Source organism: Condylura cristata, unplaced genomic scaffold (assembly GCF_000260355.1).
Source record: "Condylura cristata isolate star-nosed mole 26May11 unplaced genomic scaffold, ConCri1.0 scaffold00004, whole genome shotgun sequence".
Lineage (NCBI taxonomy): Eukaryota > Metazoa > Chordata > Mammalia > Eulipotyphla > Talpidae > Condylura > Condylura cristata.
Window position 1 is genome coordinate 65,113,358 of NW_004567105.1, and position 22,724 is coordinate 65,136,081.

Here is a 22,724-nt window from a genome sequence, read left to right on the forward strand (position 1 = left end):
AGGCCACAGTGGCAAAGTGCAGCTCATCTCTGGGCAGGAGCATCGACCCCTTGGCGCCTGCTAACCCGACTGGCTCCAGTTTTGATTTAGCAAGAACCTCCCCTGGAGTGTAATGTTTCTTCCCAAGGATCCAGGGCTCACCTCCCAATATCTCTCAGGGACGTGACGCTGGCAGCAGTGAGAAAGGAACCTGATTCCTCCATCTAGGCAGGAAGGCGGCCAGGGTAGCTGCTGCTTCTATGAGTCGGGTGCTCACATGTCAGTTTCTCTTTTAATCTTTTATTCTCTTTTAATGTCATGATGCCCATTTTCCAGATGAGGAAACAGGCTTGGACAGGTAGAGCCCAGTCACCATGGCTCCAGATCAGCCAGGGGTGGTCCCAGGATTGGATGGCCCCCAACAATACTGGGTAGAATTGGTGACCCCCATCCCCTGTCCCTTTTTCAACACGGACCAAACATGGATCTGAAGGATGAGCTGACGGTGGGGACTTCTGGCCTCAGCAGTGAGTGGCAGAGAAGGTGCACAGTCATTGACATGCTGAGCTGGCGCCTGCTGGCATGTGAGAAGTGCCGCTCCCATCTGAGGCTCAGAGACATTCAGCAAATGTCCACGGAAGAACCCATGCTTACTGAGTAATGCTAGGCTGGGAATATTCCCACCATGGCAAATGTGATTCACCGGAGCTTTCTCTCCCTCCCGCATCTGTCCCCCCTTCCACTGCTGAGAGTTGGTTGTTAAACTTGTCTCAGGAGGCTTATCCCTTGATCAGGGCCCTGTGGTATTCAACTAACCCTGCCTGTCTCGCTGTCTCCCTGCTTCCCCTCACCTACCCTCTTCTGCAACAATCCCATGCTGCCCTGCTTCTCTGCCCAGAGGCCAGGATTCCACACTGGTCTTTCTTGAGTGACCACAGCTGAGTGTGCTGCCTACAGTGAACAAATAAACACAATCAAGCCTACCCCCGGGAGTGACACCACCACTATCATAACCTAACGCTGGACCCCCTAGTGGCACAGGAATTAAAGTCTCAACACATCACCGGCCACTGTGGCTGGGTGCCCTCTTGCTCCAGGGAGCTGAGGCCACTCTTGTCCTGCTCACTGCTCCCCTCAGCAATGTATTTCAGTACATACCCCTGTTTTGCTCCTCTTCAACTCTGGTGAATCTTCTCACCTCCCCCACCCCCAACCAGAAGGCCTATACCCCAGTTCTTGTATGCATAAATAAATAAAAATAATTTTTAAAAACTCAAAGCCAAGGGCACTTCCAAGAGAAAATAATTTTGCTGATCTCTTCACCACTTGAAAATCATACTCTTTAAAATGCAGCCTGAACCCTCCCCTTCCACAGAAGCCTGCCCAAGCTGCTGGTCTGGTGCAAACCCTGCTTGGCCCTCCACCCCAAGTGCTCAGGGAGTGTCACTCCTCGGCCTTTGCACCTGCTCCTGGGAGCAGAGTCACCTCTGGGGCTCCCTGGCCTCCTCCACAGGTGGGATCCCAGGGGCTGGGACTTACCAGCTCAGAGACATTCAAGCAGTGACATGGGGCTCATCCGCACCATCATCTGCCTGCCCCCCTCTTTCTTGTTTTCCCTTGCTTGATTTTCTTCCATCTACCCTGGTATCTTGGACACAGTGGCGGCACCTCCCTACTCTGAGAGTTATTTTCCAGCCTGGGTCCACTCTGTGCCAGCAGCCTCAGCCCACGACCACAGAGTATAGCCAAACCAGAGTCCCACTGCTTGCACTAGAGTCGTAGTTAAGTGCTGCCTCCAGTCAATTGCAGCCAACCACCGTGGGCAGTGACCCACAGATGGTGGTGCCAATGAACCCCACATAACTGCTTGAATGTCCTTGAGCTGTGAGTTCACCCCCAGTTCCACTAGAGGAGGTTTTCCAGCTGCTCTGGGAGCACTGGGGTGGAAATTGAGCAAAGCCAGGACTCCGCTCTGGCTCAGCCTGGTGTGGTCCTCCCTCTGCCTCTAACTGGCGCTTTAATCCTACAATTCCGGTCCAACTGTGGCTGGGACAGGGTTATGGAAAACGGCCTGGTTGGGAGCACGGGGGGGCATAAAATTTACTTGGGAGGAGAACTGGTTCAGGGCTGGGGTCTCATTTTCTTCTTCCTGGATTTGAGAGAGCATCAGGTATTGAACTCTGCTATGAACACAGTCATACCACACTACTCTGAAACTAACTCTACCCAGGACTGCAGAGCGCTTCGGTGATCCAGGATCTTTTCTCAGAACTTTGCATGCCTTACTTCATTTCATCCTTGCAGATAACACCTGGACGTTGCCTTTATTATCTCTGTTTCATATATGAGGAAACTGAGTCACAGAGAGGCTAAGGAACTCACCCAAGGCCACATAGTTAACAAGTAGCACAACTTGGATCTGAACCCAGGCCCAGTGTCTCAGGAGGTAACTTATTAAAAGACAGGGGTGAGAGACGAGATTAGAGGGTGAAGTGGCAGGAAGCCAGGTGCCATTGATGGGGTCACCCAAGTGGAAGACTGGTATGTTGGGGATAATGATGGGGAGGGGCTAATTGTGCTTGAAAGGGGAGTAGGAAAAGGAACTGAGGATCGCCCCAGGAAGACAGGAAGAAAGAAGCCCAGTGCCCTAAAGTGAATGAAGGAACAGGAGACCAAGCTCCAGGTCGCCCTTGGCTTAACCTCCAGCCCTGCCAGCCCCCAGACAGTCAGGCTTCTATTCTGTAGCCCTGGACTTCCACGATCCTGTTTGCTCACTCGCAAAATACATAACACAACAAAGGATTTTTGTGAGGGTTAAATCTGGAGCAATCAGTTAACACCTCGGAGCCCCAGTGGTGTGCTGGGGTAAAGGGCTATAAACATACTAACATATATTTTATCCTCACATTTACTTTCAAGAAGTTGACAACTGGTATTGACTCCATTTCCCAATTGAGGCCACTGTGGCACAGAGAGGTTAGGGAACTGGCCAAAAGTCACACAGCAAGTGAGCAGTGGAATCAGGATTTCAAACACTGAGTCCCACACTCAAACAGTTTATATCAGTTAACTTGTCTCTCAAAGACAATAAGTCAGTTGTGGCTCCCCTCTGCCAAACTTCCGAATATATTTACTGCTCAAAACAACCTATGAGACAAGCACTGTTGTTATTCCCAATTTATAAATGAGGGACTGAGGCTCAGAGAAGGGGCACTGTACCCCAGGCAGCAAGTGCTCTATAGGATTGGTCCCAGAGCCAGGCTTCTGCCCCTCTGCAGACTCACCGCACAGCTGCCCTCCGCCTGGTGCACAGGAAGGCAGTGTCTATGGAGCCATCGTGCTGTACAAAGCAATGAGGGCAACAGTGCCTAGTCCTGGCATTTATATGGGCCAGTGCTTCTAGGCTTATTTATGTCCCAGGCCTTTTAAGTCCCCCTGTCTCTCCTGTGAAAAGGTGAGCAAGTATTACCTCCCGGATTTCTCGGTAGCCCAGGGCCACACCAGAGAGGGCAGAGCTGACCCTGGGACCCTAACGAGTCCAGATCATTGGAATCTCCCTTTACTTTCTTTTTTTTTTAAGATTTATTTATGCATACAGAACTGGGGTACAGGCCAGAGATGCGGAGGGTGAGAGGATTCACCAGCACAGAGCGGGGAGCAGAACAGGCAGATGGGTGAAGTACACAGCTGAGGGGAGCAGCGGGTGGGTCGGGAGAGGTCTGCCGCGCCATGGGGGTCACCTCCGGGGTCAGGGATCGAACTTGCGCTGAAGTGGCCACTGCAAGCTTCACAGTGCTGCGCTTTAACCCATTGCACCACCAGGGAGGGCCCTCTCTTTAGTTTTTAAACTCTACTTTTTTCCTGACTCCAAAGTAATACATGTTCAATGCAAAATGTAGGATTTGAGGAAAGATATAGGATACTCTGTCCCCTGCCCCAGGATTGCCCTTGGGAATATTCTGGTTTTCATGCTAGGTCCCCGTCTGTTGTGCTAGCCTTCCCCAGGCCTGGCTGGAAGAAAGTAACCTTGACCAGTCCCCAGCAGGGCCAGTGTTCCCTGGCCACCTCCTCCCCTTCCCTGGGATACTTGAGTCCCATCCGCTCCCCATGCTCCCTGGGACCCCACATTAATCAGTGTTTCCTGACCATTATCAAGAAGTGGGGCTGTTTGTGACGTTAGTAAACTCTCAAGAGCAATCCTCCTTCCTCCCCAAGCTTATTTCAGTTAATAGAAGCTAAGCACCTTTAGGATCTAACTGTTCAAAGAGCTGCCGCCACAGAAGAAGCTGTGATTTTCACATTTCCCCTTGCTTTTTCCTTTTTGCTTCTCGTTGGTGCCTGAAAGTTCACCACTAGAGAGCCTTGCATTTATATTTCAGTAGCATGCTGGCTTCAAAAGACAACTCCCCCTCCACCCTCAGGGAATCCAGGGAGGGTGGTAAGTTCACACCCAATAACATGGAACAACAGACAAAATACAACATGGTCCACGTAAGGCTGGCAATCTCTGGGCAAATTACTTAACCTCGCTGAGCCATAGATTTTTCGCCTATAAAATGTCTCCCTTGTGCCATTTTTATAATAACTAAGTGAATGCCCAGCACAGAACTCTAAATTCCTTCCCAAGCCGTAAAATGACATTGGGCTCAGATGAATAAGAGGGTGTCCTTGGACTGTTTGGGGCAGAAGAGCTGGAATCGTAGGCAGGTGGGGGTGTAACGAGACAGAGTCACACAGAGAATGTGCCGATGTCTGCAAAGGGGAGCGCAGGGCAGGGCCCCTCAGCTCCAGGAAGGCAGTCCTTGAAGACCAGCTCATCTCTCTCCATCCCAGGACGTTCAGGGAAACTGAGGAAACGCCTGGGGGCAAGCAGCCAGGTCTGATACCAGCTCTTAGGGATTTTCAGAACCCACAAAGCAGACTCTCAGAGCCAGCCGGACAGTGGGAAGCAACCAGGGGCTACCTGCTCCCCAGGGCAACTGCTCCAGCCATTCCCCTAAGAGAGAGCCCTTCGCATAGCCAGGTGGGCCCCGCTCCTGCTGCCACTTGCCAGCCCCTGCATCTGTGGTCCACCCCCACCCTCACCCCCACCTGAGTGAGGTCAGAACCTACCGAGCCAGACCGCCTGGCCTGGGGCACCCAGCCCGCACCGGAGGAGAGCAGCAGTGCCTGGTCCTGCTTCCTCAGGAAAGAGCAGAGGGGGTGTGTTTTATCTTGGAAGCTCGGCCCCTCTGGAGAGCAGCCTCCACACCCTGCACACCACCCAGCACCACCGCAGTTTGTTGATAAATGAGCTAATCATGACAGTTTCCCCAAAGATTCCCTCCAAGCCAGGCTCATTACTTTCAAAACATGTCTCCTCAACCACACCTCTTTGGAATGAGTCCCCTGCGGCTGGATCCTGGGGAACAAAGTACCAGTCCAGACCCCTGCCTTTGTTTCCCTGTCCCCTATCTCGGCGGCTGTCCTCCAGCTACAGTGGCCCTGCACACCTCCCCAGCAGAAACCCACTCTTTCCCCCCCACCCAACTCCTTCTCTGACCTTAATTCCTTCCGAGCAATGCTGTGGCTGTTACACCCACACTCTGGCAGCCATAGCCTCATCTGCTAGATTTTGCCAAAACCACTCCCCTCCCTACCTCTTCTCCCCCGGTCACCCCCATGCAAGCACATGTGCCTGTCCAGCTAGCTGACTGTTTACTAGTCTGCCCCAGAGAGCTCCCAGAGCTACAACCACATTTGATGCACCAGCCCGAGTGCACAGATGAACGCATGATAGCTGTGTGCACTTGGTGGTAGGAAAACACCCTCTCCAGGACAGCATCTGTAGCCCAGAGGTAATGCCTCAGCCACCATCACCCCAAGTCCCCCTCAGCCTGAAGCTTTGTTCTGCCTGTGGCCTCTCCCCTAACAGAGAAGCAGGGTGCTGACACCAGGTAGTCACAGACTGGCACAGGGGTCACACAGAGCTGGCTTGAGTCTACCTTTGCATGTCCCCACTGTGGACCTAGGGAGGGTGGCTTCTCCTCATCCTTGGTTGGGGGTTCGTCTTATGGGTAGAGAATAGTGCTTCCTCAACAGCACGGTGAAAACAAAAGTCCATGCCCAAAAAGCTGGACATGGACTTAGACTTTGCCTTTGCCTGAGGTCCCCGGGCCACCCAGAGCGGACTCCAGCCTGTGCCAGAGGGGAGCAGGGGCCTGCCACATGGGTGAGCCTCCTGACCAACCTGCCAAAGCTGTAGCGTCACAGTTCACCCCGGGGAGAAGCTAAGTTCTGGAACCTAGGTTCTTCCCTCACCCCCAACAGATTTTCTAAATTTTGAAAAAGAATTTTTTTTAAAGATTTATTTGTTTATTCATACAGAACTGGGGTACAGGCCAGAGACGCGGAGGGTGAGAGGATTCACCAGAGACAGAGCAGGGAGCAGAACAGGCAGATCGACGAAGTACACTGCTAAGGGGAGCAGCGGGCGGGTCAGGAGAGGTCTGCCACACCATGTGGTCACCTCCGGGGCAGGCGGGAATTGAACTCATGCAGAAGTGGTTTAAGCTTCTCAGTGCAGTGCTTTAACCCGCTGCGCCACCAGGGAGGGCCCAGAAAAAGAATTTTTAAACGTGTCAGTGCTGTGCCCAGGGCTCCTGCTCGTCTGTCGCCGGCACCTCCTCATGGCGGCACCACACAACCCCACAAACGGTGGCCCCAGCCGGGAAGTGGACCGAGACACCACACTGTTAGTTAAGGGCGACGGTCTGTTCAGAGGCGCCCGGTGTCCCATGAATGTCCTGTCTCTGGTCCAGCAGCTATAGTAGGAACCCACAGGGCACGTGGGGGTGGGGGTGCATCTGCCTACGTCTCCTGAGAGAGCTGAGAGAGTTGCCCAGCTGGCTTTGTCGTTCATGAGCCTGATGGATTGAAAGAGCCCAAGAACGTCCCTGCATTTCAGCTTGGTGCTTCTTCATGATCCAATGGAAGTGACGATGCTTTTGGGGTGAGAGCACCGCAGCAGTGATGGGGTGTCCTTCTCGGGGCTTGCTCAGTATGAACTCGGATCAGTTCTAAGGGGGTGTCTGCCACGAGTATCCACTGTGAAATTATTTATTCCCTTGTGATTAATAAGAGTCTCACGAGGTTCTTTGAGACCAAGCAAATAACCTGTTTCTTACCCTTCTTGTGCCCACTCAGTTTAGCACCTGTTGATGACGGTTCTGATGACAGTTACGATGTGGGTTTGGCCGAATGGGATTTTCTATTTTCATCATCCTTTCTAGATGAATTAATTGAAATATTACTATTTAAAAAATAACTGTTTTTTCAAAGCATCAGGAAAAAAACAAAACTGGCAAGCTAATAATAGATGAGGCATCCAGCGACCGTGGGAGTAAGAGAGGGGTCTAGGGTATTTGGGACTGTGCCTGAAGGGGAAATCAAATACTGTCCAAAAATTAGCAAAATAAAACTAACTTCATTTTAAAAGAGAATTAGTTCTTTTAGCCAGTTTCTATCAGCAGGGACTCCATCAGAATTATTCCATTCGTAGGACTACTTATGTTGCTATTCAAACGGTTTCAGCCCATCTGCTTCCTGTTGTGCTGATTTTCCGGGCACAGCACATGGACATCTACCCAAGTTACACCTTTGCAGGGAGACTGATTGCTCTGGAACTCTCCCAGTGCGTTCCTAGCAGGGCCTGGGCCTTTTCCTGAAAGGGCAGGTTCCAGGCAGTGGAAGGCAGTGGCAGTTCCAGGAAGGATCCACTCCAGCCAGGTAGGCCCATTCCTCCTAGTCCTGTCAGTCACCCTGCTCCACCCAACTTCATGCCCTGAGGTTTTCTGGGCATGATTAGCTGGCAGATGGTGAGCAGCACCCACCCAACGCCTGTCATGCAAAGGAAGTGCTCTCCACCCGGGAGATAGCTAGCAGCTGTTTTCTGCCAGACCCAAGGACAGCAGAAGCAGCTACAGCCTCACATGGCTGCAAGGGAGGCTGGTCAAGGAGCCGGGAAACTAGCCTTGTGAAGGAATGGAGGGAGCAGGCAGTGAGCACCTCTGCTCTGGTTTCTGTGAGATGGGCTGGATGGCCTGCTCTGGGAGGGTGCGACTGGGCCTGAGCCGGGTGGCCGGGAAGCGCAGACCCCTCCGGCACAGAAGCCCCCTGGACTGAAAGAGTTGACCGTTGCCTTTCTGACACTGCCCCGCCATGCTGCGTCTTTAACACATCAAGCACTGCACTATGTCAGTGAAAAGTGACACCACAGTTTCAATACATGTTCAAAACTCCCTGCTTCTCTCTCTATCAAGCACCAAATGTGAATTTGTGAGCTTTTTGCCTGCAGCCTGATTCTTTCTGTTCTCCATGGCCCAGCTTCAGGAATCCAGAGACCTCCCCAACCCCCCACATTCACCCGCCTTCCCAACACCCAGCTCGGAGCCTTCTAAGTCTGCAGGGGAACTGTCCGGGGCAAGTCTGTCTCCCTACCAGACCACCCAGGACTCATGGGGATTTGTCCACCGACACACAGTGCCTGGCACCACCCGCACAGGGCAGAAGCTGCAGTCAGCCAGCTTGTTTTGCTGGCCAAGCCCAGTCAGCCCTCGAGGGGGTGATTTGTAGGAGCCTTACTGTCTGGCTCACTCTCAAGCTCTTTTTCTCCATTTCTCTGTCTCCCTTGGGTAAAGTGCACCCCCACTTCAGGCCCAGCCTATGAGAGGGTCAGTCTGGTCATCTCTAGCCACAAACCTGCCCTCTGACTTAAAAGTTCTGTTAACGCCCACGTCTACACACTTGGATTCAGTTCTGCACCAGGATCTCAGACCAACTTCTTTCTCTCATGCTCCACTACCCACAGAGCAGGCAGGAAATGTGGCTTTTCTCATCTCTCCCATTTCCTCTTTCCATGCAGCCCCCGCCGTCTGGCCCCTCCAGCCCTCCCAATGGTGTGTGATGTCACCCTCTATACATGGTCTCCCCAGAGCTTGGAGCACAGGCACTGAAGATCCACTTTCAGCTAAGGGGACTGGATGTGCAGGGAAGTCACGTACCAGTCCCTTGCCTTGGTACAGATATATTACAAATTTACTCATGTGCAACTATGTCTTAAGCCATATACAATTACAGAGGTAGTGCTCCCGATGTCTTCTCGCTGGGGGGGTCAGGTGAAGGGGCTCACACCCATTCTGCAGACTCAGAGAAGGAAAGTCACTCACCCTGAAACAGTTGACGGGAGCCTGGACGTTCGGACTCGTATCCCAGTGCTCTCTGGCCCACCATGTATGAATATTCTGTTTGATTCTTTGCTCTTTCTTTCTTCCCAGTCAACTTATTCTTAGTTAGCTATTCCAGGGTAGAAAGTACTTCTTACCCATCTGAGACCGCCTCCCTCGCCTCTTTCCCCAGAGAGAGCTGGCATGTGCCGACACTCAGCGTGAACCGGGCCAATGCATGTTCCCCTGCAGAAAGCCCTGCCGCTCACACCTGCGCTTCGTGCACACTTCCCGACTGCAGAGTGGATATGGAGGGCTGGACTTGGTGATGTCCACCCATGGCCCTGGGGATATGCCCACGAAGGTTGCCGTCTACACATTGGGGAACATATAACTGGAAACTGGGGTGCCAGTCAGGGGCCACAAGTAGCAGCATCTGGGTGCACCCTCGGCTTAAGTGAAGCTGGGAGATGGTGTCATATTGAGCCTGGAAATGAATGGAAGGCAAGGGCAGGCCAAGCTGCCAGCTTTCTGTAGCCAACTACATTCCCCTGGAATTGTCTTCCTTTGACCGCTTCCAAGGCCTCTGGAGAGCGTGCAAGCTGACCGCTAGTCCACCGCTGAGAACTGGAGGCCTTGCCTGGATACTCCACATTTCAGCCCACCTGTCCATCGAGGAGTTCCTCCCCAAGTGCTTATCCAGGGCTCAGACAGCTGGAGGGCTGGACTCGGTGATGACCATCCACGGCCGTGGGGCTTTGTCCTCCACTGACCAGATGACTAATCACACCCCCCTTCAGAATCCAGGGGCTTTCCCCTATTCACCAGATAAATTTTGTGGTTTTATTAAGCTTTTGATGATGGCAGTTTTCAAGCATAGATGCCCAAAGAGCGCAAAGAGGATAATGTACCCCGCGTGTCCATCATGTGGTTTCAACCCTTTCCAGCTAGTTGTGACTTTTACGCTGGAACTCCTGTCCCCTCCTCCATCCATCCTGCATTATTTGGCAGCAAACACCAGGCATCATATCATGTAATCTAGAGATATTTTAGCATGTGCTTTTAAAAGATAAGGGCTTTAAACATTGACACATCTAAGAATCAGCCCTGATACCCTATATCATCAAATACCCAGGTGCCTCACATAAAACTTTCTCTTTCAATTTCTTCACATCAGGATCCCCATATAAGGTGCTCACACCATGAGGGGCTCAGAGCTAGTTTAAGTCTTTTTGAAACTCCATCATTTTGCTTTTTCTTGCCACTCACTCATTGAAGAAACTGGCCGTCAGTCCTGTAGCTAAAGACCTCCAGTCTGCACTTGGCCGATCGCCTCCTCACAGGGTCATTAAAAATGCTCCTCTGTCCTTTTCCTATGATGTAGAAGTAGAGGTTTGCTCAGGCTTGATATTTCCCAGGTTGGGGGGCTGGTCAGCTGGCAAGGGGCACCCATGCCTGCCTGCTGTGTGAGGAAGAGCCGCCGCTTCCCGAAGCCCAAAGCCCTCCATCCGTGAGTCGTTGGACAGTGCTGGCTGGTTTACCTTCCACGACCTGGGTCTCCTGCTGCAGGCTTCAGGGCGCCCTGACCTTGCTCTGGCATCTTCTCCTCAGAGGGCTCCTTTGTACTGGCACTTGGCCACCAGGTCAGGGTCGCACAGAGCTGGACCCAGCAAGCAGGAGCAGCTCAAATTCCACCAGAAAGTCCCCAGGGAGGGGCTGCTCTTGAGGGTGGGAGGCTGGGCGGTGATCACAACTACGTAAGCCTGGAGCCTCCCAACTAAACTAATTCTCAGCAGGGGAGATCAAGTGCAGCCCAGTGCCCACCGAGATGGCACTGCCCTTTGAGCCAGAGGGAAACCGGTCTGCCTCGAGTCTCTGCTGGCCATCCCAGTAGCCCCAGCCACTGTTAGCTCTCAGTCCTTGTTTCCCTTAACTCTGCAGCTCACAGTCCATCTTCCACAGCTGCCCCTGCAGGTCCAGTGGCCCTCGGGGCTAGCATGCTGCCTCCTCAAATTCCCACTCATGATCCATTTGGAAGCAGAGCAGATTTCCCTGAGGTTTGGAGTAGGGTGAGTTTCAAGTTGCTATGTACCTCACATTCTTTCTAGGCCTTCTCATCTTCTGACCCCCCCCCACCCTTTGCACAGATGCAGTCCCCACACCACAGAGCAGATCAGCTCAGCGATGTCCCCACCACGGCAGAGACCACCTGCCCCAGGTCTCACCCGATGGCACAGAGGACCTGGCAGAGGCTCCGAGATGCCACCTCCAGGCCCCATTCCCAGGTCCTCCTGTGAAAGAGAATCATGCGGAGAAAAGATGTCCCTCTCCTGGGAAGTACATTTTCTTGCTGATGCATGTCCTTTGGGAAGCCTGGCCAAAGCTTGGGCTCCACAGAATAGTAATAAAAACCAATAAAACAAAATATGTTAAAATAAACATGCTAAAGCACAGTGTGTTAAAATGAAATATGTTGAAAACCAACCCAGATGTCCTTCAATGAGCAAGTGGTTACACACGCTGGGTGCCTGCCTGCCTCGGCCCCCCACTCAAGGACAAAAAGGAGCAAATTCTCAGTGCACAGCAGTTTAGATAGATCTCGAGGGCATTGTGCCGACTGAAGAAAACTCAAAGTTTGCATACTTTTAAAAACACGCAAACTTTTTGGGGGGGTATAGAGTCCATTATACAATACTCTTGAAACGGTCGTTTCAGTCATACAGATGGAGAAAAAAGTCATGGGTGTTGGGGTTTCCAAAAGGAAGAGGGAGGGAAATGTCTGGTTATAAAGAAAAGGCTTCTTGTCACTCTAATCTATGCATGTGATAAAACTGCCTGGATGTAAATAAGGACACAAACATACACACCTGAGTGCAGGTATCACTGGTGGAAGAATCATGGCTGAAAGCAGCTTGTGGGTTGTGATGTTGTGCTGTAGTTTTGCAATCTATGACCACTGGGAAACTGAGTAAAAGGTATGAAGCCTCTCTACTCTTGCCCACAAATGCATGTACAATGGAAATGCAATGCGCCCACAATGAATGTATGACCTAATTTCATTTTAAAATGAAGCATTAGCAAAAATATTCAGAAGCAGGTATTATTATTCCAAAACAATCATCTTAGATGCATCCAGGATGTAATAACATAGGCATCTCATTACTAACACATTTAGCATAAAAAGATGTGGTACTAGCTCTGATCTCCAAAGACAGAGGGCATTTCAGGAAACCTATGACACAATCCTGCTAATGCTTCTATGTCTGCTACCTATGTTTATGTTTGAAGGAAAGGTTAATGAAAATTAAAATGTAGATTCTTCTTCCTAGCCTAATTCTAGTTTCTCTGAATGGTGCCATGAACTCCCAAGTTAGGAACCCCTGCCTTGTTTGAAATGGCAGCTTTCCCTCTATTACATAAGCTGTAAGGAGCAGGAAAGTCAACAGTACCACTGGGAATATCTGTGGAAGGGGCAGTGGTCATGCGGCTTTGGTCACTGAGGGGTGGGGCATTTCTCAAGAGCCAATTCGCACTTCCTAGAATAAACTTCCCTTCAGGCAACAGCCAGATCTTAGGAAAGGTCTTCTGCTTTTTCTTGTCCTTTCGGTGCCAGAGTTTAAAAAAAGTAAGTTCCTCTCTCTACCCTTTGTCTGACAAAATATCATGCCCCAGACTGGGGTGATGAGAGGCCTGAGGAAGTGGGTCAGTCTGGACTATACAAGACCCCACAGTCTGTCTTGGATGGTGGGATCCAGGGGTAGAGGGACATGGTCCAGGGTGCGCTCAGGGAGGGAAGGACAACAGGCACCCCCCGCCCTGCTGCCTGGCCTGCAAGTAACCGGAGTACTCAAGTCAACTGCCAGGGCTGAAGGAGTGTGGGGTCACACTGGGAGGGCTGGGGGGCGGGCGGGAAGGGACGCGTGGGGCTGTTCTGCTCCCCACTCTGTCTCTGGTGAATCCTCTCATGCCCCGCACCTCTGGGCTACACCTCTGTGCATAAGTGAATAAATCTTTAAAAATAAAGCCACACAGGGAGGCAGTCTGGGTAGCAGCCCGCGTGGACAAATGTCCTCAGAGCCAGGTGCACAAAGGTTGCCCAGACTGAGGTCATCCTGGGAAAGGAGAGACCCTCACAGTGACAGATTTATTTCTAGTATCTGATGAACTAGCGCCTCAAAATAGGAAATGGTTTGTTCCAGAAAAAAATATGATCATACTTTCTTGTGTATTTGAGTTTGTGGCCAAATGACATCTTTACAGATGTTTTTTGGAATTCAACGGCCACAGCTTCTGCAGTGATGATAGAACACTGTGGCGACCGTCCTCCACCCCGTCCTCGCCTACCTGAGGACACTGACCCAATGGGCAGTACCCAGAGAGCTTTGTTTGAGGGCTCATGCTAGCCAACAAAGTCCGTTTCCCCCCTACCTTACCAGGCAGCACAGAGATTCCAAGGAAATCGGCCCCACCTGCCCGCAGGCCCTTAACCAGGGATGGAGGTGAGCTGGTGCGTCCCTACCCGCTCCCTTGCCCCTCGGTTGCAGAAACTCTGAGCAGTGTGTGCTCTACTATCTCCCCAGCTTCTCCACTGGGATGAAACTCCAGCCACCCACTGGGCTGAAAGACTCGATGATGCTCCTTGACTCCCCTGCCCCATTTCCCCACTCTCCTACCTGTGTCCCCTTCATCTCCCAAATTAACTACTAGCTGAGCTAAGCCACCTGGCACTGCCAGTCGCTGGCCTTCTTTAACTTATGCCAAAGCAATGGCACCTTGCCTAACCTAACATGTACACTCCAACCTGTGTCTCAGGCCTGCTGACACAATTACCTGCCCCTGAGGACTCTCCCCCCCCCCCCCCGGGAGAGTCATGCAAGGAAAGTGTTGCATCAAATCCAGGGCCCCCAACCTCTGAGACCCACAGGGGACCCCTCGCTCTCCTCCCTTCCCAAAGTGAGCTCCAAAACAAGTGGGCGGAAAACGTGGAGGCTGCTTCAGGATGAGATCAGTGCCCTTCCCATGTAACTTTATCACAGTGGAAAGAGTGGCCACAAAATACGGAAACCAGGAGAGATAAAGCTGTAACTGGAAATGCGACAGAATGTTTGGAAGGAGGCCTGGGTGTGAGCTGACTCGATGAAGTCTAGGATGACATGGAGGGTCAGTGAGTAAAGCCCCAGGGCACTCCTGGCCAGATGGCAGTTCTTTCTCCTAGACTGCTCAGCCCCCTGGAGCAGGACTCTGGGCATAGAAAGAGACCATTCTGGCTAATTCAGAACCCAGAGCATAACACCCAGAGCACGTTAACATCTCCATAACCACCCAGCAAGGGAATTCACTGCCCCACCCCATGATGGCCGGGCAGTGCAGGGCAGAAGGTGCCTAAGAAGCCGGGCCTGTTTCCACCTGAGTGGACTCATGACTGTAGCCCACAGGCAGAAATGCATTTTCACTGTGCACACGTTTGGCACAATAATAATTACCCTAACTACAAGCAATGTGTTCTGATATTTTCTACTCTGTTCTTATTTTTTTAATGATTAACATGACCCATCAACTCATTTCACAACCCACAGTTTGAACATCTGCCCGTGAATGTACCCAGAAATGAAAAGATGTGGACACTATTGCTAGGCGTTTCCCAAAAGGCCGAGTATTTTGCTGTCGGCCCCGGTGTCCTGTTAGCAAGAATCACAGGACTGGCCCAGGAAAGGCCAGAATTCCAGAGAGAAGATGGCCTCTGCCTCCTAACGGAGTGGTCTGAAGCAGGCAAGCTGCTGCTCTCACACTTTGCCACAACGCCACTCCCGCCCAAGCCATGTGTGACTGCATAAATAGACTCTAAATGAACTCATCCGTTTGAAAACTAAATACCCACGCTAGCCCTGTCTTATGGAGCAAAGCGGGTGGAAGCAAACATTTGATGTATTTCCCAGCACAAATGCAACAAAAGCAGGCTGACTGTGCTCCACCTGAGGTCACCAAGCTAGTGACCTCCCTGCCCTGCTCCAGCTGTCCCTCCCTCTGAGAACGGACTGGTCTGTCTGTCTGTCCACCTCTCCAGTGATAATCAGCACCATCACCATAGCTAGCAGCACTTCAACAAGCTTATTTTATATCTTTTTTAAGATTTATTTATGGGCCCTCCCTGGTGGCACAAAGGGTTAGGATGCAGCACTGCAAGCTGGCCACAGCTGCTTCAGTGCCAGTTGGACCCCCGGCCCCAGAGGTGACCCACCTGTACTTCATCGATCTGCCTGTTCTGCTCCCCACTCTGTCTCTGGTGAAGCCTCTCACCCCCTGCACCTCTGATCTGTCCCCCAGTTCTGTATGAATAAATAATCTTTAAAAAAAAAAAAAGACTTATTTGCTTACTCATAGAAGAAGGGGGTGTAGGCCAGAGGTGCTAGTACATGGGGCAGTGAGGAGTCACCAGAGACAGAGAAGGAGCAGCTGGAAAGACAGGAGAGGTCTGCTGTGCCAAGTGAGTCACCTCTGGGTCTCAGTCATCCATGACAGCGCTGAGACTTAACCCCCATGCCACGAGGGAAGAGCACTTAAACACATTTAATCTTAAGCAACACGAAACATTAGGGTCCATTTTACAGATGAGGAAACTGAGGCATGGCGAGATCAGGAGGCCTGCCCATAAGCAGGAAGTGGTGGAGCTGGGTTCTGACCCCAGGCCGCCGACCTCAGAGCCTGGGTGCCCAACTGCTATGCTTTTCTGAAGCCTCCCTGCCACCCCACAGAAGGTGTCCGTCCCCATCTCAGCTGTCACACTGCCCCTTCCAGGACACCGACACCTTCCTGGACTACCTGCACACAGAGTGATGCTTCTGTTCCCAAAGCATTTCTGGCTTAATTCATTGCGGAGACATTATTTCTACCTGCCTGGGGCTTCTTAGAAGAAAGACTACATCTTACTCCTCTGTCTATTTCTGGGTTCAACAGCCTGCCTGAAGCCTCACAGGCCTCCAGTGTCACTCAGGCTCTGGTGTCCCCTTGATGGTTAGCTAGTACCCAGGGCACTTTAGGACATGTCAGCACTCAGGCTGGGTTCTGCAGAAACCCTGAGAGTAGCCAGGAAAGTGTGGCTGGGTCAGAGGCCCAAGAGTGGGGAGTCCACAGAGCCCCAGTGGGGACACACCTAGCACGTGGACGGTCTGACAGCTAAGATAGGAGCATGATGACATCCTTATGTTCAGTGACCTCTGACAGTGAGTCAGCATTTCCTTCAAATGGAATGTGACCCACGACCTCGTCACTAGTGAAATCCTGACAGTTTCCCTTCACATGGCTGTTGTAGCATACGCCCCAACACTTCCTGACAATTCTGGGTGTTTTCAGGTCCAATGCAAGGTCTGTCTTTAAGGCTGAAAAGCCAGAGACACTGCCTATCACGACACCAAATGTGGTAATTGTATTTTCATGGTATTGGCATTTTTGGGGGATTTCAACAAGACCAATTATCGCACATATTTGATTTTATTCATTGAAGCATTATTTTGAGATGGCCCATAGGCTTTACCAGAATGTCAGGAGGAGCCCTGCCACAAAAAAAATTTAGGACACCGCATAGAAAACTGGTTTAGAGTTGGGTTTGTAGTCAACTAAATCTGAGTTCAAACCTTACTTCTGCCACTTACCAGCCAAATTCCCTGGGCCTTTGTTTCCGTACCTATAGAATAGGAATTGCTGCTTATTTTGCTGCATAAAGGTGATGGCCAAAGCCAACGTAGACTGCTGGTGAGGTGGCACTCACTGCCTGAGGTAGTGGCGGCCTTGGTTGGGTTAGTCGTTTCCCGTCGCTGCCTACCTCTCCTGTCATAGGAGTCATTTGTTCCCCTCAGCCTGGCTAGGCTGAGAGCCCTGTAGCATGACAGAAAGGCTGACACCAGATTCTTCTTAGATGCTCTACCCCATTTCTGAACCCAGAATCTGCACCCCAAACCGCAAGTGGCGGGCACCATTAGGCAGGTCCTAAGAAGCTGGTTTATCGGCCAGGCGGCACCGTGCACTTCCACAACTGTCCACTGGGTGGAGCTGGTTCGCACTTGTAAATCAACGCGAAAAAGACAACCGCTGGTTTTTCAGTTTTGTTTTTCAAATCAAGCCTGATATACAAAAAAAAAAAAAAAAAAAAATCTAAAAATGCGGTGACACTCTTGATTTTAATTTTTATAGACAGAGTAAATATACTTTTGTGTTTGGCTTCTTTAGCGCACAAATTCTCTTTGCTCTGTCAGTTCCATCAGGCGAATCTACAATAACTTATTCGTCCACTACTCCGTTGACTCAATATCTGAATAATTTTAAATTGTGGTTCACTCTGTAATTGTTCCACAGAGGAACAACTATACCCAACAACTCTATCTTCTACCTAACCAAACTGTTTGGGGGCTGTAGTATACTTTTTTTTTTTTAAGATTGATTTATTTATGCATACAGAGCTGGGGTACAGGCCAGAGTTGCAGGGGTGGTGGGAGGAGACAGAGTGGGGAGCAGGGGAGCAGCCAGCGGGTCAGGAGAGGTCTGCCTCGCCATGTGAGTCACCTCCACGGCTGGGGATAGAACTCATGCTGAAGTGGCTTTAGCTTCTTAGTGCTGTGCTTTAACCTGCTGCACCACCAGGGAGGGCCCTGGCTGTAGTCAACTTACTGAGAAGTTTTGACAAGATGCACAGGGCGCTCACAATCACTCTGGGAGGAGCAGGGCTCACGTTTAATCCGGTCTGCTTGGCTGGAGCTGAAGGGGCCAGTGGCTTTAGTTTTTATGACAACGATAGCGGAAGAAGGGGGTTAGTGATGAAGACTCCTCTCACTGGCTGGGGTTTGTACGGTCTAGACTTCCCATCCGCACCCCATACCTGAGACAAAAGCCATCTTGGAGTGTGGTGGCATCTATCTTCCAGTAGGGGTCGCCTCAGGCTACCCAGAGAAGAAGCAAGAGGACTGGCCCAGGGGAGGTGCCTGAAACTGGGGTCCCTTATCTAGCGCTTTTTGCGTTACCAGTGGCAAAAGGCAGGCAGTGCACACAATGAAAATCCGATATATTAGAACCCCTTGTTTTATTCTGTCTTACTCCTTCATCCAGTTGTTTCCTGAGTAAGACTGCAGGCTCTGCTGAGCAGGAAGAGGAAGGAAGGACCCAGACACCCCACCACCACCACCAACCCGCCCCATGCTGATGAAGGCTGTAAATAGCCTCCATATAAATGGATACAACATGACAGCAGCTTATCCATTGAGCCTTTTCTGTGCTGAGTCCCCACTGCGGAGGCTCTGGGGTTGTTCTGACAAGGGGTAGGGTCAGAACAGGGTCCTTATTGGTATATTTACCTGGGGAACTGCTCCATCACCAAAATTTTGTATTTCAACTGCTTAACTTCGTAAAGATATTCTGGATAGAAATTTGTACTTATAAATTCCATACAGTAAATACATATAAAAATCAGGAATCTAAGGGCTTCCTACATGTTTAAATATTACAAAAAGCATAGTAAGCTTTCCCCTTAAAATGAAAAATCAATATTGTTCAAACATCTCAAATCAGTTATAAAGTTGTCATTCTGTCAGATCATACCCAAAGCCCTGATAGAATTATTTCATGTTAATAATAGGATTCTGTATCTCCTAAGGATCCTTAAAATTAGATTTGGGATATTTCACCTGGTTTCAGCAGACTCAGGTCAGAACTTCCAGGTTCATCTGACTGTGATTCCCCTTCTGTCAGAAAATAGCTCCTAGCTGCCATATTTAACAGTTTCCATATTCTTCATGATACCAATAAATGAGTTAATATCAATATCCTAGGGAGGAGTTGCCACCTTATTCCAGAAACCTCAGTCTTCACAGTTTTGTGGGATTTTATTTCACTACTATTAAACCACATGTGGTTTAATACCAGTGTCAAATAGAAGATCCATAGATATGGTTTCTGCTTGAATAAACTAGTTCTGACTTCATTTTTTAATTTCTAATAATATTAGGACCCTTGTATTTTCACACCTCAATAGATGTTTAAATTACCCAAAGCTTGACCTACCAGAGTGTTCTTTTCCTTACCAGTACTTGACATGGCCCACAGATGGGCAGGGAGACTATAGCCACAGTTAGTCTGTTACAGGGCAGCGAGAGGGGCACCCCTGAACCTCCAAACTTGCCTGCTCTAAATAGGTTCTGCCATCTACTGCATCAAGACAAAACATAGAAGACCGTTAATGAAAAGAAACTTTAATACAATTAGTGTGCAATACAGAAAAGACAAAGGATATAGTTGCTAAATCAAACACCCAAAGTTATCCATCCCCTTATGGGTAAAAGTCCACCTAAAAGGGATTGAAGCAAAGCAAGGCCCGAAAGCCCACCACAAGTCTAAGGCACCTTCTGGCAGGGACCCATAGACAAGGAACAGAAATGGCCAGACAAGTCTGGAAGGAAAGAAACAAAATCAAAATCAAGGTAAATGTGGCCACAGTCAACCTCCCCATGGGTCTCTCACCTACATCTGTTTCAACTATTCCAGGGTCAAGAAACAAGAGCCGCTTCTTCACATGTCTCTGTGCTCCACATGCCTGTCTCCCTCTGGTCACCTTATGACTCTCCACCCTGCTTCCTTCTTTGTCAGTCTCTCTCCAGATTCTTCTCTTCTCTGCTCAACTCCACCCTCCTTTGGGTGGGGCAGAGAACTTGGAACCTCCCATTTTCCTGGGGACCACCCAGTTACAATTTGAACAAAGTTTCACATAAAGAATTTTAACTTTTAGGCCCACCCCAGGGGCCAGCAGTTTGAAGCACAGCACTGAGAAGCTAAAGCCACTTCAGCATGAGTTCGATCCCCGCCCCGGAGCTGACCCACATGGCGCAGCAGACCTCTCCTGACCGGCCCGCTGCTCCCCTCAGCAGTGTACTGCTGTGTGTTCTGCTCCCCACTCTGTCTTCTGATGAAGCCTCTCACTGCCCCTGCACCTCTTGCCTGTACCCCAGCTCTGTATGCATAAATAAATCAACCCTTTAAAAAAAGTAAAAGAATATTTACTTTTAAAGAGAATTCACCTTCAAGGAACTAAACAAGAACACTAGAGAATATCGGAAGGCAGAGGGAGATCCTGGAGGAAGAAACTCACTTGGAGGGGAGGGAGCCCTTCTCCATAGAGGGGGCTCAGAGCTGGCTGGAGAGGGTGTGACCACCAGAGGGCAGAGCAGAGCAGTCCCTGGGATGCCAGGGCCAGAGCTAGCTGGGACCCACAGCTGAGGCTGCCAGGCAGGAGCCTGGGGGCCTTGACCCACCAGCAAGCCCACCTCAGGGACATGGCAGTGAGCAGCTGGAGGACAGGAAGGCCTATTCCTGATGCAAGGGAAACTCGCCCTCCAGCACCCTACTGAATTAGTTAACCTGGCGCCTTTTGGCAAGTAGGGATTCAGGTATCATAAGCAAAACTATGCAGTGGATTTGCCAGAGGGCAGCGTTCAGCGGCTACTCACACACCTCCTCTGGGAGGGAGAAGGGCTTGATCTTCTGCTGGGAAAAACCTCCCCCCCTCCAAAAAAAAAATAATAAAAAGAATTTTACCAACATTCTTAAAGACATTTTGCAACTTCTGGATGAGGGTGGTGATTAGGATTTATCACACATATTTTTCTTCCACTGGTCAGGATGGGAGTGTCTGAACTTCTGAACTTTTTCTTTTTTTTTTTTTCTTTTTTTTTTTGGCTTTATATGTTTCAGGGAATGATGATCCCAAGATCAATCTGGGAAATTTTGGGTTATCTCTGGTACACAAATCCCTATGTATTTAGAATGTGGACCAAAATGTTAAAACTAACTGACTTGGGCCCTCTCTGGTGGCGCAGTGGGTTAAAGCACTGCACTAAGAAGCTAAAGCCATTTCCGCATGAGTTCTATTCCCACCTGCCATGGAAGTGACCACATGGCGTGGCAGACTTCTCCTGACCCACCCGCTGGTCCCCTCAGCAGTGTACTTCGTCAATCTGCCTGTTCTGCTCCCTGTTCTATCTCTGGTGAATCCCGTGAATCCTATCACCCTCCGCATCTCTGGCCTGTACCCCAGTTCTGTATGAATAAATAAATAAATTTTAAAAAAAACTAACTGTCTTGGGGGAGATTGGAGTTGCCTTCCTAACCTGGGCAACAGCTTCTGTAGAATGCTTATGGAGCCAAAGGGAAATTGGGGTACACCTAATTTTGAGGGGCCTGAGAAGAGAGGGACACAATAGGAGCCAGACAATCAAACAGACCAACAGGTTTTGTTTATGATGTTTGCCTGAAACAACAAAGCCTTCTGCAAAGAAACCAGCCCAGGGACAGAACTTAGACCAGCACCTCTGCCCACAAACTCCCCCTGCCTCCCCACATTTTCTCTGGGGTCCTGTGAAGTTGAGAAACATCCCCTTCCTGCCATGTCCTGTTGTGTCCTTTCTGCCTCTCAGGTGGCACAAATGGGGCAAAGACTCAGAGAAGAAAGCCAGGTGGCAGAGGACAGTGGGAGTCCAGGCTGGCAGTCAAGAGGCCCTTCTAGGCCCAACTCTGAATAAGGGTGTTGTGGGAGCAAGAGACGTTCCTTCTCCTTTCTGGGTCTCAGCATCCCTATCTATAAGGTCAGATTTGCTCCTTCCCCAGTGTCCTGTCAGAAAAGTCAAAGATGAGAAAGCTGACAGACCCAGAATGGCAAAGAGAATGAGCAGTGGCTGCAAGAGGCCTTGGCCTGAGCTGGTTTGATCTTGGGGAAGGTAACTTACCCTGGACCTCTCAGAATTTCCCTTCTTTCTGGTCAGCCAATCCCATTTTTCTCCCTTGACCTCCTTAGGAAAAGAATTTCTGATGAGTCAGAGAAGGATTGCCTTCGTCATCAATTTTGTGCCTTAGAGCAGGGAGTCATGTGCATGGCTTATTTGCACCAGGTGAGCTAATCTGGGGAAAGTCCAAGTCCGGACACACCTATGTGGACACACGGATAGCAGCTTTCAGTGCACTTCTTCTATCATGGCCCAGGCCTGTAGGCTCTGTGTACTTTGTGTTGAGCAATAGTATGATCAAATTCCAGCCTCCATGAGCCTCAACTCTCCTTCCTTTGTCTCCATCACAGCTTGCCCATTCTCCTACCTGCTCAAGTCTGTTATCGCCCAGCTGCTCTCCGCCTCTCCTTTAATTCACCAACAGAAGTTGCCTTGATGTTCCCTTTTCCAGGGCAGTTCTCACGGAATGTCAGTAAAAGTGCCCATGACAATTGTGCTCAAGATGTCCCCCTCTGTTCTGTGGACCAGGCCTCCCGTGGCCCTGACATCCTCCACTGAAATAGCTGGTGCTGTACCTCACAATGTAGTTTTCTTTTCTAATACAGTTTTATTTTCAGAGGTAACTAAGAGAAAACAGTTTATATTCTGATTTAAATACCTTCTTTATCACATTGTATTCCTAACAAGAAATCTCCAGGAAGCTTCCAGTAGCCCCCAAAATCATCAGCCTTTTTCCTGAATTAGTTGGAATAAAATGTCTAACTGAGATGAAATCACTCTCCAA